Here is a 12,299-nt window from a genome sequence, read left to right as displayed (position 1 = left end):
ATAATATTTAATACAAAACCCCTAGGGTACCCTAGATCTAAATACATAGGCGGATCCAAGGGGGGCCCGGGCCCCCCTTTCGTGGGAAAAATTTGGTTGATTATTTAGTAGGGATCGAGTCATTGCAGCAGCTGCATGACTGGAGCGGGCCCCCTTAGGTCAGTCAGCCCCCCTCCCTTTTGGGCTTTAGGGAAAAGTTTTGGATCCGCCACTGAAATAAGGAGGAATATATGTTCTTTAGGCAGCAACCATTTGATTTTCTGGGGGGGGCTATGTTTTTTTTTTCTGTGCAAACTTTTTTTTTCGCCTGCAGCGAAAAACAATCTATTTTTTTCGCGACAAGTCGAAAACAATTTTTTTTTCAATTTTAGCATTACATACAGTGGCAGCTGAGGGTGAAACAAACAATTTTTTTTTTCTCAGAATCAAAAACAAATTTTTTTTTTCTCCAAAAACTGGAAACAAACTTTTTTTTCCAAAAAAAAACCATAGCCCCCCCCCCCCCCCCCCCCCCCCCAGAAAATCAAATGGTTGCTGCCTTATTAATTATCACTATGATTCAAACAAAATATTCTCTGAACCTGACATATTTTACTTGGATAAAAAGTTGACTCATTGCCATTGGCACTCATATACCACATGCATCTTCCTATATCTATATATTATCAAGATGCTTGATTTCTTGATTCAGTTGATAACATATTTGTAACGTTTCAGGACGTGTTTTTCAACAAATAATTGGCATTCCCATGGGAACCAACTGTGCTCTTCTTGTCGACTTGTTCCTTGCGGCTGACTTCATAAAACTGAACAAAACATCTTAAGTTAAGACGAAAGAACAGAAGTTAGCAATATCCTTTAACTTCACTTTCCGCTATATCAGGGGCGGATCCAGTCATATTAAAAAGGGGGGGTTCCCAACCCAGAGTAAAGGGGGGGGGGGTTCCAGCTATATGCTCCCATTCAAATGCATTGATCGGCCCAAAAAAAGGGAGGTTCCAACCCCCGGAACCCCCCCCCCCCCTCTGGATCCGCGCCTGTATATAGATGATGTTCTCTGATCTTCTCTATTAACTAAGCTGGTGATTAAAGGGGAGGGCATAAAAAGGTAACTATGTTGAAGAAGATATATACTCCAGGAATATCTGACCATGACATGATCATAACAGACTGTGATACAAAACCACACTACCAGAGGACATGACCACGTAAATGCTTCATTTACTGAAAAGCTAAATGGGATTATCTCCATCAAGAACAAGATACATATTATCCAACAAAATCAGAGATATGTACCTAAATGACGCGGCACAGTACAAGAACTATGGGACACATTAAAAAACGAACTCTACTGAAATTTGGACACGAATATACCACCAAAACTCATCCGCTCTAAAACATTAAGCTTTAATACCCTGGATAAATCACAAAATAAGGAAAATGTTCAAAAAGAACATCAGGCTATACCAACCAGAAAATTTGAAAGAGAACCAAGAACTGCATAATCAAATTACAGGCACTTTCAAAAGAGAATGCAAAAGACAAGTCCGAAAGGCTAAATGGGCACCGAGAACACCATAATGGAGGGACTAGAAGACAACAGTCCAAAACCTTTTGGGAAATATATAAAATCCAGAAAACAAAACAACATAGGAGTTTCACCGTTGAAAATTAAAGCAATGGCCAATTAGTGAATGATACTTAAAGGGAAGGCAGAACTGTACTGATAAAATTTTCTTTATTTGTAAAGCTAGGGTCACTCAATTAGAACTACAAACGTAGTTTAATTTTCATTGAGGCCCTCAAACAAAATACATGTAATAAGCATACAATTTACATTCATACATTAATTAAAATACAGTACATATACATGACCAATTCAATCATTCAATCATTCAATCATACAAAAGGCAATAAATGGCAATATTTGATAAATAAAATTGAGAATGGAAATGGGGAATGTGTCAAAGAGACAACAACCAGCCCAAATAAAAAACAACAGCAGAGGGTCACCAACAGGTCTTCAATGTAGCGAGAAATTCCCGCACCCGGAGGCGTCCTTCAGCTGGCCCCTAAACAAATATATACTAGTCCAGTGATAATGAACGCCATACTAATTTCCAAATTGTACACAAGAAACTAAAATTAAAATAATACAAGAAGACTTTTTTATTTGAGCCAGTAGTTTCAGAGGAAAAGATTTTTGTAAAAGTTAACGACGACGGACGACGACAACGGACGCCGGACGCAGAGTGATGAGAAAGGCTCACTTGGCCCTTCTGGCCAGGTGAGCTAAAAAGGAGACAAACAAGCACCAGAAAATTAAAGACCAACAACAACAGCATAGGCGGATCCAGGGGGCCCTGGGGGGAGGGGCCCAGGCCCCCCTTTCATGGGAAAAATTTGGTTGATTATATAGGGAATCATTGAAGCATGACTGGAGCCCCCCCCCCCCCCCCCCCTTAGGTCAGTCAGCCTCCCCCCCCCAATTTTTAGGAAAAGTTTTGGATCCGCCACTGAACAGTTTCGCACTTGATACAGGTTTGAATTTAGATTGTAATTTAAATATTTGACACACAATAGGTTTCTGACACAGAATAACTGTACGTAGTCTAAGAATTTGAATTGGGTATGTGATTTGAGTTTATATTCATTTTTTTCTTCTTTTGTGCAATACACTATGCTGTTGCGAATTGACCCCCATCCAATATTTCTTTTCTAATTTCTAAAAAAAAATCTTTCCCTTAAAAAGTGAAATTACAAAAATACTGAACTCCAAGGAAAATTCAAAACGGAAAGTCCCTTATCAAATGGCAAAATCAAAGGATAAAACACATCAAACGAATGGCCAACATATGTCATATTCCCGACTTGGTACAGGCATTTTAAAATGTAGAAAATGGTGGATTGAACCTGGTTTCATATTCCCGACTTGGTACAGGCATTTTAAAATGTAGAAAATGGTGGATTGAACCTGGTTTTATAGCGTTACACCTCTCACTATTATGACAATCGCATCAAATTCCGCTTTTTTGACAAGATATGGTCATAATCTTATTTGGAATTTCCAATGGAGTTTGCCACCATAATAACCCATTTATAGATACATCATAAAAGTCGTAAATAGAAAATGACATACATAATCATGGCTAAAATTAAATAACCTGCATCAGCATTTTAAAATAGTAACCTCTAAATAAAACACCCTAAAACCTCAAGACAATATAACATTTCTTTATACATGTACATAAATAATTTACAAGAGATAATTGACAATGTTGTGTTTGAATCACCTCCTTTACACTGCTTTAAAATTATGTTTTGTACTTAAGTAATTGTCCATTAACCAGGACACCCTTGTTTTCCCCTTTTTGCCCCTAAATCCTAAACAGTTTGAGCGATAACCCCTAAAACCAATTCTTACCGTCCCTTGTGGTATAATTTCAGAGAGATCATACACCATTCCACAAGTAATTGTCTGGAAATTAAAAAAAATATGCTTATTTGGGCTCCTTTTTGGACCCTAATTCCTAAGCTGTTGGGACCATAATCCCCAAAATCAATCACAACCTTCCTTTTGTGGTCATAACCCTTGCGTTGAAATATCATATATTTCTATTGACTTATACTAAAGTTAATTATTGTCCGAAATCAAATGTCTTCGGACGATCGACGCGAACGACGACGACGTGATTAAAACGAGAAATACAATGTACTTATGAACCACATCTGAGACTACTATAACACGTCTCAGACCACATCAACAAACGACAACCACTGAACAACAGGTTTGTGACTTAAGACAGGTGCAAACAAATGTAGCCGGTTTAAACGTTTTTATAGGTACCAACCTTCACCCTTATATGAAACCATAGTGTAACCCAAAAACATAGAAAGAAACACTTTAACAAATCAATTGAAATGGCTTAACTCAACCAAAAGATATATTACTAGTAACACAAACAAGTGAACATACACTAACGAATATATTTGATATATGATACAATGTAAATTCAAATTCAATAAAATAAGGGGAGAAGTTCATTTATAAGTGAGGAGTAAAGTATGACGTCCATTTTCATTTAACTATAGTACACATTTAATGTCAGTCATTGGCCAGCTGTGGCCCACCCCCAGGTGCGGGAGTTTCTCGTTGCGTTGTAGACCTATTGGTGGCCTTCGGCTGTTTTTACTCTTTGCTCGGGTTGTTGTCTCTTCGACCCATTCCTAATTTCCATTCTCTATTTTATAAGTGTCTTTTTGTACCCAGCCACGTCCACTTTTATGGGTTAAGCTTTTTCAACTGATTTTTATAGTTCGTTCTTAATCTTATGTTGCATTTTTACATGACTGTCCCAGGTGAGGGGAGGATTGGGATCGCTAACATGTATAACCCCGACACATTCTATATGTATGTTCATGTCACAAGTCAGTAGCCTGGAATACGATCAGTGGTTGTCGTTTGTTGATGTGTTATTCGTTCTTTTTTTGGTACATAAATAAGGCCGTTAGTTTTTTAGTTTTAATTGTTTGTATGCTTGTTTTATTTGTGTATTTTTAAAAAGAAGTGGCACACAAGAAGGCTGAAGCATTGTCTGAAATATGTTGTGTTGCAAATAGATATCGGTCGTTTTTCTGTGCTATTTTAAGTTATCTAGTGATGTTAGCTTTTCTGAAAAAAAAGATCGCTGTTTGACTTGTTTTGTAACGTACGTTCGACAGATATGGAAAAATCGTCTGAAATTAACTCGGGTTCCGAGACTACACAGACGAAGAGACAGATACTTCTAGAAAATTTCTGTTCTCATCAATAAATATATATATAAAAAAAAAAGAGACGTGAATGGTATGATTGCCAATGAGACAAATCTCCGCAAGAAACCAAATGACACAAAAATTAAAAACTATAGGTCACCGTACGGCCTTCAATGAATAAGCAAAGCCCATACCACATATTTAAACAATCTATTGGTTTTATAGTTGACAGCTACCTTAGTATTCTCGTATGTGTAGACTAGTAGGTGACGGTGTGACACTTTGATTTTGCATAGTCAGAAAGGGTGGCGTCGACTCATGAGACGTTATAAATACTATAGTAGTATTGGTACAAGGCAGCGTTACAATAAGTTTCAAATAAAGGTCGTGGGAAAGGTTCTTTACGTTGTAATCAGAGAGTAACTGAGATTTTTCATCAGTTAGTGGGCTCCTTTGTTGTGTTGATTTTAGTATATTCTCCATGGCGAGATTTTGCTTTTTTGCTTGTTTCCTTAATTGCTGGGGATGGTATTTAGGTTCTCCTTTGTCAATACCTACTGAAATTATTCATTGAGCTTTGGTTTTATAATAGTATAACTTTGTAGAAATTCTGTTTTTCTTTAATGGTGCCTCTTCTGTCCATTGTTGTTCTTTGCTCTTGGAGTACGACTATTTCTTCAGATGTCTTTATAATTGCAATCTAATTAAAATGTAGATCTCCGATTTCGTTATACTACATATGAGCTCATATGTAGTATAACGAAATCGGAGATCTATATATTTTAATTAGATTGTAATAGTTGGTGCTGATTTCTTCTATGGATTTTTTTATATAGCTTGTCTGACCTACAATAGTGTGTGGTTTTTTTTAAAACCTTTGACTAGCCATATCTCTTTTTTTTCATTTTCCCTGGTCTTCTTGTGAGCTTTTTACATCAGAGGCCCCTGAGGGGCCTCGGGTGTATTGCCATCGCCTACTTTTCAAAGATCTTCAAAGATCAAAGAGATGCATATATAATTAGTGTTGGGATAATAACCGACATTATGAACCCGCGGACATTATAGTGCAGAATAAAATTCCTTGTCTCTTCTTTTATATTTATGTTTTCAATGGATACTCAGATTTTTTTAAATGCAAATTAATAATATGAAAATGTTTTGTCGTTAGAAATATTCGTATATCAATCAAACGATCTTCAATATCAATGATATACCGAAATATTATTGTCGCGGATAAATACCACCTATGCATATTCATCAAGTGAGCAAGAGCGAGAAGATAAACGAGAGAAAATCAATTCACGCAGAAAGGTAATTATATTTCAATTATTTGAAATAGAGTAACATCTTTAAACCGTTTGTAGCATATTTGTCTATAATATTAACGAAGCAAAATCAGGAATATTTAATCTGACACAATATTAAAATAATTTGTCAGGCCGCGTCCCCCGCAGCCATTTTGAAAATACCAGCAGATTGGGTAGGAGTAACAAGAACCTGCAAGGCCCTCAAAGATAAGGTTACTTTCTTTGTATTCTTTAATGGAATCAATTTTTTTTTTTTAAAGATCTCAACAATTTTTGAAGTTAAATTTCTTTTCTTCGTAAATAACAAGTAGATTGATCACTTGGAGTTGGACACACACGTGGAACTATTTTCGGTTTTTTAATTAAGGTGCTGTTTCGGATTTTCGCTCCTTCTCCGACTTAGTTACTTGCATTAGTATATTTGAATAATTATGTCCCTTGACTAGAAAAAAAAGCGGATTTTGTTAATGAATTTGTAAGTAATTCTTATATATAATTATTGGTTGAAATAATTGTATTTTATGTAATATTCAGAGAATCTTCGACTTCTTATTCTTCCAATAGAGATGGACTATTTTTGAGTGTCAATTATGACTCTTGCTCGTAAAAGCAAGAGTCTTATTTTAGATTTTTACACTGAAAGTGAAAGTGAAATGTCAGAATTTACTAGCCACTAGATATATTTGGAGAATCCTTACAGTTTTAGAGGTATATATAAATATAGATTAACTGTTCTGTTTTTTAAGTCTTCCTTGTAGTATTGTATAATTTTGACCATACATGTCACTAGTCCATATAATTATGACGTCTTGAAAGGCTATTATATTTTTTTTCTTTGACGCCTTACTTCGACGTCGAAGTAAGGCGTCAAAGAAAAAAAAAATAATAGCCTTTCAAGACGTCATAATTATTTGGACTAACATGTCACATGTACATGTATTGCCAAAATTATTAAGTTGTGTAACCATATCCATGTAAAATTTTAGGTATTTGAATTAGACATTTGTTCACGCATACATGAGTACTTGAGCAAATACAATCAGTTAAATTTCACTACGAGCACCCATGAGATCTTAAATTGAGCAAATATGATCACTTACATTTATGAGTAAAATTTTAGCTAGATCTACTCAATTGAGTTAGATTTATCAATTTTGAGACTAATCTAAATGGTTATTTGAGCACACATGTGGCTATTTATACTAATTAGAGCGATATTGGGATTCTACATGTCAGTAAACTTAGCAAATCTTTATTGAGTCAAACCTATGAGCCCTATACCCTGCATATGACTGCAAGAGATATTTTAAATGTTTTCCAGAACCCTAGATTAAAAGTTGAACTGCAACATTTCAAAGGGTTAGTGTATTATTTTATTTTATCAAAATGTTAAAATTGAGAATGAAAATGGGGAATGTGTCACAGAGACAACAACCTGACCAAAGAAAAAAAAACAACAGCAGAAGGTCACCAACAGGTCTTCAATATAGCGAGAAATTCCCGCATCCGGAGGCGTCCTTCAGCTGGCCCCTAAACAAATATATACTAGTTCAGTAATAATGAACGCCATACTAATTTTCAAATTGTACACAAGAAACCAAAATTAAAATAATACAAGACTAACAAAGGCCAGAGGCTCCTGACTTGGGACAGGCGCAAAAATGTGGCAGGGTTAAACATGTTTGTGAGATCTCAACCCTCCCCCTATACCTCTAGCCAATGTAGAAAAGTAAACTCATAACAATATGCACATTAAAATTCAGTTCAAGAGAAGTCTGAGTCTGATGTCAGAAGATGTACATGTAACCATAGTCTAGAAAATAAACAAAATGACAATAATACATAAATAACAACAGACTACTAGCAGTTAACTGACATGCCAGCTCCAGACTTCAATAAAACTGACTGAAAGATTATGATTTCATCATATGAATATCAAGCACAATCCTTCCCATTAGGGGTTTAGTATATATCATACCATCATAACATATATGAGAAGAACATAACCAGTGTCATGCCAACAACTGTTTTTTAAATGAATGTGTTTTGTTCCGATGCAAAGACCCTATAAGTGAATTAAAATTAACGCCAAAATATGCAATCTTTAATGACCTGACAACAGTATCGTTACTAAATCCCTCTTAATAAGTCTATTCAAAGGTTTTGTTAGTTTCTGAGGTGAATACTGACACCTTTGTGCTTTATAAAGAATATTTCCATAAAAAATTGGATGTGAAATACCTGAACGTATAAGAAGTCTGCATGTTGAGCTATATTTACGAATAATGTCCTTATACCGCTGATAAGATTTAGTAAATGTTGTGACTAGTTTGTGATATGGAAAACCCTGGTGTAATAATTTTTCAGTAATACATAAATTTCTCTCGTTAAAATCTAAAACATTGTTACTTACATGAGAGAATCGTACAAGTTGAGATACAGTGTATATAAACACCGTAAGATGGTGACAAGGGAACGTCACCATCTAAAAATGGATAGTTAACGATAGGAAATGAAAAATCATCTCTTTTATCATAAATTTTAGTATGTTAAATGTTTAAATTGTTTAATGTTTTTGTTTATTTATTATTCTGTGGAAATTTAAATCTCAAGAATCTTTCTGTGAGTTTGCATGAATAATTCCATGTTTTAATTTGTACCAGAAGCCCAAGTCACGCATAAGTTAACATGGATTTAAAATGTCCACGATTAAAACCACATGTACATGTATATTCTAGATTATTCAAACAAAATGTTCAGCAACATTTAAAGGAACCTTTCTATTTTTAATTCCCAAACATAATTGTTATTACTTAAACAACTTTGTTTTAAAACAGTTTAGATTTCTATCAAATTGGATGAGAATCCAGGAGTTTTAAAGGGGGAGGGTCTAGCAAGTCAACATTTAGGGTAAAACTATATAAAAAAAGGACTACGCATTTACCATACATGGAGCTCCTCGAAAAGGGCAAGCCTTCAGTTCTTTCCTCCCCCCAAAAGTCTGCCTTAGCAATTTTAAACACTCTTAAGCTGTCTTTTCATGTAGCTGTACATTGGAGCCTATGAGACTACAATCTGAGTAGACATCTGAATCACAGAAAATCAACCTATAGATATATTCATGTATAAATTGATAATTAAATTTTAACCAATTTATACATTTTTTTAAATTTGTTTTTGACAATTTTTTGTTCATTTAAAAATATAGGGACAACAGAGTTGGTGTATGTGGGTTCGATTCCCACCCTAGGCATTCATTTATATTGGCTGGTGCAAAGCGGGCAGTTTAGCTTAGTGGCCCCACACTGACTCTGTTGTTCATATGTCACTTAAAAAAATCAGGCAGCCTTCTTCAGGTCTTGCCATCTTTATTTTTATATTTGTAAATCATACACAACAAAACTATTGAATAATTGTGAAAATTATACCACAGATAACTATGATAAAACTTTAATTGTTGTTGGAATAATTAAACTTGGCTGCCATCCAAGATCCAAAAAGTTTTTATATTGATGAATTATATATATCAGATTTGGATTCTTTTGGTCACAAAACATTTTGGATGGTAGGTGGTGGCTAAATCTTAATTCTTAATTGCTTAAAGCTTTCGGGTCTGAAAATTGCCCAAAATCATCATATTTTGACAAAATTTGGAACATAAAATGTACCTTTATGAAAAGAACTGATTTATTGAGCGTTATGACTTTAGAAATAGACCCATTTGAGAAACCGAATTGTGAACTTTTTGGAGCTTTATGTTTAACTTTATATTTTAGGCCATTTTGGACAAGAAGTGAAACTTGTCCTTTGAATCAGTGGTTTCACACTAATAACCATACTATATACTAAGTATCTGTTAGAAGATAGCTCTTTCACAGTACATTGTTAAACTTAAAGATAAATTTATACCAACAATGACCAATATTAATGATGGAATGAGATTATACATGTATATATACTGTTTTATATTGTTACATGTACAGTAGTTACTGTACATACATAAATGAAAATTAACACCAAACTGTTGTCATAATGCATAAAAAAAAGAAATGAAAAGGGTGGTATGATTGGTAATCTGGTAATCAGACACCAGCCCTATACAAAATGACAAAAAAGAAATAAAGCTTACCATACAACACTTTTACAATCAAAAAAACTATACATACATCAGTAAGAAATAGCCATGAAATTTAAATGACAAATGTTAAACAATACATACAAGAAAACTAATGGCCACATCAATGTACAAACGGAAAATCAAGATATACACCAAAAAATTACAAGCCCTGTTTTACATGCTTCTTACTAAGGACCAACACATTCATATGGTAGTTGTGTTCTATATGTGTGGTGCAAAATTTTCTCTTTGCTTAAACCAGTGGTATTCAAAGTATTAAATCCAGAACAAAGTAAAAAAAGACTAACAGTTGAAAAACTATCCAGATGTTGTGAAATTCAATTAACAAAAATACCAACATTAGCGAAAGGCTATCTACATGCACATATCATATATTGTAATATTTACAACGAATCATTTAATAATTAGAAAACAGAACCTACAATGTACATGTATAGCTGCAGATTCTTATTTTTTTTTTTAAATATAATGGATAAATGATTGACTGTGTTGCAATAAAACCAAGATAACTCAGTGAAGCTATTTATGAACATTAAAAAAGTTTTTGTTGATTGCAACAAAAATCTAGAATAAGGGATAGTAATATTGCTGTGTTAACATCCACCCCATTAGTGATTGATCCAAAAGCTAAATGTTCCAGAAAGTAGAAGACCTGGCCATGGATACTACATGAACAAACATTGTTAATAAATGTCATTTGTAGAGCAGGATCTGCTTACCCACCCAGAGCACCTGTTGTTTTTAGTGTACTTTTATTTGTCTGCATGTCTTTTTTAGTTTTAGTCATGGAATTGTAAGTTTATTTTCGGTTTATGAGTTTGCTGTTCATCTGGTATCTTTAGCTCCAATATTACAATTTGTCCGTTTTAATATGATTGTCTTGAACCTCCTTAATATCATAGTTCAGTGAGCATTGGTGAGTGACTATATAGCTACTCGAAGAATTGTTTGCTATGTTAATTCTCTATTGTAAGTTATATGCTAATTATTTTTGTATGTGTGCAACTATATGGTCATAATGCAAATCATACAGTTCTCATTTGACCACATAATCATTGATAATTCACAAAGTTAAGTATCCTAGTTCAAGTCAGTATCTCAGATATAGCATAGCAAATTATATTATTTGTACTATATTGTAAGGTGAACATATCTGTCAGGCAGGTATAATATAAACACATGTCATTTATCAATAATTCAACACAACTTGAGGTCCTCTGATGTTCAGTACTTCAGTACTTTGATTGTATCTTATTGTTTTCATATTCTCCCTTGAGTCATGTTTATTAGTCCACATTTTTCTATAAAGTGTTATGTATCTGCTATCTTTTTTAAGTTGCTTCAAATAGATCATCATGATGTATTTGAAAATGGGCTAGCCTTTAATGTATCTTGACTGTTTCTGTTCGTTGTCATCTTTTAACCGTTATAAATAAGCCTCTAAATATAGTTTCTGTTGTTTAAAAATAATTTTGTTTATCTGGTACAGTGGATACCGCTGTACATACGGAGTCTTGTAGAAAGCTTGTCGTCATTATATTTAAAAATATGTTTTTCATATTTCAACTTATATCAACTTAGTTTTACTTATTTCAGGTGTTCAAAGTCTTTTCAATGCGATTAAACAATATTAGTAAAAAAAAAACTCTATTTTTATCTTCCACGATAAGGATAGAGAGAAACATATTTTGTTTTACTAAAAATAAATAAAGGGGGGTCCACTCCATAAACGCTTGCGGGACGAACACATATTATCCCACATAATTAAAGTCGGTGTTCTTGGAAAGTCCAAAGAAACATCAGAAATTACTAAACACTTACTCCATTAACTTATGACGTTTGAATAAGGTTATTAGCTGACAGTGGGACATAAAACATAAACAGTGCAATAGTCCTCGGTTATAACGTAAATAAGTCCGTGTCAGTTACTGTCGTAGGCATTTTGGATATGATATTTTTTAGAACATTGATGACCGCCAAAAATGCTTACTAAATGAATGTCACTTATGAGTCTGGTGTTAAGAAAACGTACTTATGACGTATTTATAAGCCTCGTATACGTATATGTATGATACCCCCCCCCCCCGTAAAAAAAAAGA

The sequence above is a fragment of the Mytilus edulis genome, chromosome 13 (assembly GCF_963676685.1).
Source record: "Mytilus edulis chromosome 13, xbMytEdul2.2, whole genome shotgun sequence".
Classification (NCBI taxonomy): Eukaryota; Metazoa; Mollusca; class Bivalvia; order Mytilida; family Mytilidae; genus Mytilus; species Mytilus edulis.
This window is presented reverse-complemented; position numbering follows the sequence as displayed.